A 7,500-nucleotide genomic window follows, 5' to 3' on the forward strand; every position below is an offset into this window, starting at 1 on the left:
CTCCGCTGGCGGCTGCCTTCTCCGACGCAGTGGCCCGAACGCACTGGCGGGATTGTACCGGCCCGCAATTGCCGCCGATACTCCTGCTTGACGCTGGTTCCGCCTTAACCGTCGGCGAAGAATTTCTTCGGCTGATGGCGGAGCCAAGTTGCGAGCGGGTCTAGCGGGCGTTGATTGTTGGCTGCTGCTGGTTGGTTGTTGTCTCCTCCATCGTCATCATCCTCAGCTGGCGCCTCTCCCGCTGCTCCCGACGACGTCTCCGCTGGTAAGCGTTGCGGCTGGCTCGACGGTCAGCTCGCCGTCTCACTTCCGCGTGTCGCAGTGCTTCCGTTTAGCACCGGAAATGGCAGCATTCTCGGCCGATTGGTCATCCAGCCATCGCTGCTGTAGGAAGGTGCAAACTCGTTGCAGCCTGTTTCCGCCTGCTGCCAGTTAGCTGGCTTGCCAGCATCCAGCCTGCCAGCTCCTCCGGTGTTACTACTACGCCGTCGTCTTTCGTCAGGAGCTGCACCCTTATGTCCGCGAACCTCGGGCAGTGGAACATCACGTGTTCTGCTGACTCGATCACGGCTGAGTCGGTGCAGAACGGGCAAGTCGGGGCTGAGATGAACCCCATGACGTGCAGAAACTCCCGGAAGAAACCGTGTCCGGAGAGTATCTGACTCAGGTGGAATCCGATCTCTCCATGCTTCCGACCTACCCAACCGCTGATGTCTGGCAATACGCGATGTGCCCAGCGCTTGAACCTACTCGCGGTCGGATGACCGCACTCCTGATTCCAATCGCTCTGCCACTTCGCCATGGTTGCTGACCTTTCCAGCCTCTGTATGACGTCGCGGTCGATCAGCACCCCTTGCTGTAGTGCCTGTTGATGCCGCCTGTGACGCCGGGCAGCTTCCTCCACTTGCAAGCGCAGTGGTATCAGCCCAGCCAACACTACCGCTGTTCCGTAGCTGACTGTGCGAAAGGTACGCGCAACCCCCCTCGCAAGCTCCACTTCTTGTGGTGCCCTTCCGTCAATTCCTTTAAGTTTCAACTTTGCAACCATACTTCCCCCGGAACCCGATTTTGGTTTCCCGGAAGCTACTGAGAGCACCGAATGTAGTAGCGTCTCCCAATTGCTGATTGGCATCGTTTACGGTTAGAACTAGGGCGGTATCTAATCGCCTTCGATCCTCTAACTTTCGTTCTTGATTAATGAAAGCATCCATGGCAAACGCTTTCGCTTCAGTTGGTCCTACGACGGTCTACGAATTTCACCTCTCGCGCCGTAATACCAATGCCCCCAACTACTTCTGTTAATCATTACCTCTGGGTCTATACAAAACCAACCAAAAGACTCAGACCGAGGTCATGTTCCATTATTCCATGCAAGATTATTCTCGGCCAACGCCAACCCTGGGCGGGTGTGGACGCTTTTGTACTAGCCTGCTTGAAGCACTCTAATTTGTTCAAGGTAAATGGGAGCTGCCCGGGCACCACGCACCGGCTCGGGACGTGCCCGACCGATCACGAGGTTGACGCCCAGGCACACCATTGTGAGTCGCAGCCGCGAGCTCGCGCACGAACGTATCCGGCGTGTGCCGGGCGCCCGCGGCGGTCGCGTGTCTGGACGGGGAATCAACTTCGAACGTTTTAACCGCAACAACTTTAATATACGCTAGTGGAGCTGGAATTACCGCGGCTGCTGGCACCAGACTTGCCCTCCACTTGATCCTTATTGAAGGATTTATGCTCAATTCATTCCAATTATGGACCATCGTTAGAGAGGTCCATATTGTTATTTCTCGTCACTACCTCCCCGTGCCGGGATTGGGTAATTTACGCGCCTGCTGCCTTCCTTGGATGTGGTAGCCATTTCTCAGGCTCCCTCTCCGGAATCGAACCCTGATTCCCCGTTACCCGTCGCAACCATGGTAGTCCTCTACACTACCATCAATAGTTGATAGGGCAGACATTTGCAAGATCTGTCGTCGGTCAAGCGACCATACGATCGGCATCCTTATCCAGACTTCAACTCAAGCCGCCCGGAGGCGATTGGTTTTACTAATAAGTGCACCAGTTCCACCGCCCGCAAGCGGACAGCGGTCCCGGCATGTTGCATGTATTAGCTCTGGCTTTTCCACAGTTATCCAAGTAACTGATGGGTGGATGATCTTGTGAATTATGGCTGTTGTACTGAGCCTTATGCGGTTTCACATTCATTTATGTTTGTACTTAGACATGCATGGCTTAACCTTTGAGACAAGCGTATATTACTGGTAGGATCAACCAGAATTCGTCTTCGTCAATTGCTTGTTCGATATTTTTTGTCTACCAGGGCACCAGTCCCCGCAGACTCTCTTTCTACGTTCATCAGGTGACACAATCTTTGTTGTGACCACTCTCATTGACCTGCGGCAGTACACCGACTCCACAGCGCCAATAACCACACGAGCAAAGGTTGTTCAGGAGGATGTCAGATTATCGATGTACATCGTACACCAACATTTGACGTACCGAGGCATTACACCCCGCACGCCCCCAACAGGACCAATCAAGGCTCGCATACGACCTGCGACTTACTGCGGCTCCCTGAAGGTCCCCGTAGGACGACCATCACCAGTTAAGGTGTAGTTGACTTGTCAGGGCACGGTAGTCCCCACAAGTCCCCGATTATTCGTGGATATCGTCCTACGATTGTTTCTGACTCCTTTTGCTCCCCGCAGGTCCCCGTAGGACGACCATCACCAGTTAAGGTGTAGTTGACTTGTCAGGGCACGGTAGTCCCCACAAGTCCCCGATTATTCGTGGATATCGTCCTACGAGTTTTTGTGACCCTTGGGTTCCCGGCAGGTCCCCGTAGGACAACCATCACCAGTTAAGGTGTAGTTGACTTGTCAGGGCACGGTGGTCCCCACAAGTCCCCGATTATTCGGAGATATTGTCCTACGAGTTTTAGTGACCCTTTTGTTCCCCGCAGGTCCCCGTAGGACGACCATCACCAGTTAAGGTGTAGTTGACTTGTCAGGGCACGGTAGTCCCCACAAGTCCCCGATTATTCGTGGATATCGTCCTACGAGTTTTTGTGACCCTTGGGTTCCCGAACTTTGCTACGATGGTTCTGCCTCCAGAGGAGACTTATGAACACTTCGTATCATTTCTTACACCGAACCATGGGATCGCGAGATTGCTCCCGGATCCCTAATCACCTTACATTTTCGTTTCGTTTCCGTACACTACGATGAGCTAATTCAATTTGTTTGTTCGTCTGGCGAACGTTTTATTGCGGAATTACCGCGGTACTTCCAGCCGGGTATGGCTGCCGTACGACCTACAGGATAGATCATCGAACCACTTTTCGTGCATATTGTCCGTCGAGGGTATCACCTCGATACCCCCAACAGACCTTTGGACACTTCCTCACTACTCCTTGGAGCAGCAATCAGGGAACCATATAGTAGGAACAGCCGAATATGGAACTCTTTTCGTACTTTGGACACCTCCTGTAACTTGTATGGCGACTTCGGGGACCTTCATTTCGTTCTCAGTTGGTACCCCTATTTCGGTCTTTGGACACCTCGTCTTACCCGTATAACTCACTTTAGGTCCACTTATTTGCCTGATATCTCATCGTGAACCCGTTTTTCGTACACCGTACACACCTAGGAACACCACATATGCGTTTCCCTTTCGATCGTGAAGTTTTCAAATTTTTCGATTTTTGGTCCTAGAAATTCATGAACGGTGGGAGACCAAAATTTTTCATAAAAAAAAAATTTTCACCGTTTGACCATAAAAACCTTCTTTTCGTACATACCCCATCATTTCTTCACGTTTTAGGCCATTTCTGAAATTTTCGCTTCGATAGTGTGTCCCCTATAATACAAAATGAACATTTTGCATCTCCCACAAGTGGCCATTTTTTTCCGCCACTGAAGAACACGACCTCGGGAACTCGGACCTAGGACGTGGCCATGTAAGTCATAGGCCACCCCAACTTTTGCAAAATACTGTTTCTTTTCACTTTTCATGATCTAAGGCGCGTTCCGACGGCGTTTTGAACAAATTTATGAGAAAAAAAATTTTGACCCTCGGACCAAAATTTTTTCGTTCGGGGCCCCATGGCCTATGGCCAGTATGGGAACTCGGGATGCCGATATGACAAAATTTGTCAAAAAATCACTAAAAAGTCGCTATGGCCCATTATTTAGAGCTTGTTGAGACCTTTCTAAAACACCTTGGTTGACCCCTGTCCGATAAGTAGTTTTCGAGATATTCGAGAAAATGTGATTTTTTGGGACTTAGAAAATTTTTGACCCGTACCCTAAGAAAAAGTGATTTTTTCATAGGACAATTTTTTCTTCGCAAATACTGTTTGGTTTCACTTTTCATTATTAGAAACGCGTTCCGAAGCCATTTTCATCAAAATCTCGTGAAAAAAAATTTCACCCCCGGACCAGAAGTTGGCCGTTCGGTGCCCTATGACCTATGGCCAGTATGGGAACCAAGGATGCCGATATGCGAAAAAGTGTCAAAAAATCACTTGAAAGTCGCTATGGCTCATTAAATAGAGCTTGTAAAGACCTTTCTAAAACACCTTGGTTGACCCCTGTCCGATACGTAGTTTTCGAGATATTCGAGAATAAGTGATTTTTTGGGACTTAGAAAATTTTTGACCCGTACCCTAAGAAAAAGTGATTTTTTCATAGGACCAAAAAGTTTGTCCAAATAGGGTTTTGGTTCACTTTTTATGGTCAGATAAGTGATCCGATGCTATTTTCATGATCATTAGAGGGATTTCACGCTGTGACCAAAAATTTTCATACTTCATACTTGTCCCGGTGCCGTATATGGGAGGACCGGGGGAACATGTCTTCGTAAGTCGTGATGTTCAGTGACGGATTTCTGGGACTTAGAAAAAAAATGTGCTCTCAGGCACATTATATGTTCCATACACACATGATTTTCATTCTTCATACTTGTCCCCGTGCCGTATATGGGAGGACCGGGGGAAGATGTGTTTGTAAGTCGTGATGTTCAGTGACGGATTTCTGGGACTTAGAAAAAAAATGTGCTCTCAGGCACATTATATGTTCCATACACACATGATTTTCATTCTTCATACTTGTCCCCGTGCCGTATATGGGAGGACCGGGGGAAGATGTGTTTGTAAGTCGTGATGTTCAGTGACGGATTTCTGGGACTTAGAAAAAAAATGTGCTCTCAGGCACATTATATGTTCCATACACACATGATTTTCATTCTTCATACTTGTCCCCGTGCCGTATATGGGAGGACCGGGGGAACATGTCTTCGTAAGTCGTGATGTTCAGTGACGGATTTCTGGGACTTAGAAAAAAAATGTGCTCTCAGGCACATTATATGTTCCATACACACATGATTTTCATTCTTCATACTTGTCCCCGTGCCGTATATGGGAGGACCGGGGGAAGATGTGTTTGTAAGTCGTGATGTTCAGTGACGGATTTCTGGGACTTAGAAAAAAAATGTGCTCTCAGGCACATTATATGTTCCATACACACATGATTTTCATTCTTCATACTTGTCCCCGTGCCGTATATGGGAGGACCGGGGGAAGATGTGTTTGTAAGTCGTGATGTTCAGTGACGGATTTCTGGGACTTAGAAAAAAAATGTGCTCTCAGGCACATTATATGTTCCATACACACATGATTTTCATTCTTCATACTTGTCCCCGTGCCGTATATGGGAGGACCGGGGGAACATGTCTTCGTAAGTCGTGATGTTCAGTGACGGATTTCTGGGACTTAGAAAAAAAATGTGCTCTCAGGCACATTATATGTTTCATACACACATGATTTTCATTGTTCATACTTGTCCCGGTGCCGTATATGGGAGGACCGGGGGAACATGTCTTCGTAAGTCGTGATGTTCAGTGACGGATTTCTGGGACTTAGAAAAAAAATGTGCTCTCAGGCACATTATATGTTTCATACACACATGATTTTCATTCTTCATACTTGTCCCCGTGCCGTACATGGGAGGACCGGGGGAACATGTCTTCGTAAGTCGTGATGTTCAGTGACGGATTTCTGGGACTTAGAAAAAAAATGTGCTCTCAGGCACATTATATGTTTCATACACACATGATTTTCATTGTTCATACTTGTCCCGGTGCCGTATATGGGAGGACCGGGGGAACATGTCTTCGTAAGTCGTGATGTTCAGTGACGGATTTCTGGGACTTAGAAAAAAAATGTGCTCTCAGGCACATTATATGTTTCATACACACATGATTTTCATTCTTCATACTTGTCCCCGTGCCGTACATGGGAGGACCGGGGGAACATGTCTTCGTAAGTCGTGATGTTCAGTGACGGATTTCTGGGACTTAGAAAAAAAATGTGCTCTCAGGCACATTATATGTTTCATACACACATAGTTTTCATTCTTCATACTTGTCCCCGTGCCGTATATGGGAGGACCGGGGGAACATGTCTTCGTAAGTCGTGATGTTCAGTGACGGATTTCTGGGACTTAGAAAAAAAATGTGCTCTCAGGCACATTATATGTTTCATACACACATAGTTTTCATTCTTCATACTTGTCCCCGTGCCGTATATGGGAGGACCGGGGGAACATGTCTTCGTAAGTCGTGATGTTCAGTGACGGATTTCTGGGACTTAGAAAAAAAATGTGCTCTCAGGCACATTATATGTTCCATACACACATGATTTTCATTCTTCATACTTGTCCCCGTGCCGTATATGGGAGGACCGGGGGAAGATGTGTTTGTAAGTCGTGATGTTCAGTGACGGATTTCTGGGACTTAGAAAAATAAATGTACCCTTAGGCACATTATTTGTATCAATAATTGTATCCCCAGCCTTTCATGGGGAACTTTTCCGTATTCCCGGACTTGTACATTTTTCGGGTTCCACCTCCCGACAATGTATCTGTACTGTGCATTACGTACCTTATAACGCACGGCACCCATTGGGTGACTCCACTTAACCATCTTTCGATAATGCCCGTGTTGCAGACATAATCCCAACACCTACCAGGCTTTATATGTACATCGAACGTTACATACGATGCACCCCGTATTCCCGGACTTGTACATTTTCGGGTTCCACCTCCTGACAATGTATCTCTACTGTGCATTACGTACCTGATAACGCACGGCACCCATTGGGTGACTCCACTTAACCATCTTTCGATAATGCCCGTGTTGCAGATATAATCCCAACACCTACCAGGCTTTATATGTACATCGAACGTTACATACGATGCACCCCGTATTCCCGGACTTGTACATTTTTCGGGTTCCACCTCCCGACAATGTATCTCTTCTGTGCATTACGTACCTTATAACGCACGGCACCCATTGGGTGACTCCACTTAACCATCTTTCGATAATGCCCGTGTTGCAGATATAATCCCAACACCTACCAGGCTTTATATGTACATCGAACGTTACATACGATGCACCCCGTATTCCCGGACTTGTACATTTTTCGGGTTCCACCTCCCGACA

This window comes from Anopheles stephensi, unplaced genomic scaffold (genome assembly GCF_013141755.1).
Source record: "Anopheles stephensi strain Indian unplaced genomic scaffold, UCI_ANSTEP_V1.0 ucontig392, whole genome shotgun sequence".
Lineage (NCBI taxonomy): Eukaryota > Metazoa > Arthropoda > Insecta > Diptera > Culicidae > Anopheles > Anopheles stephensi.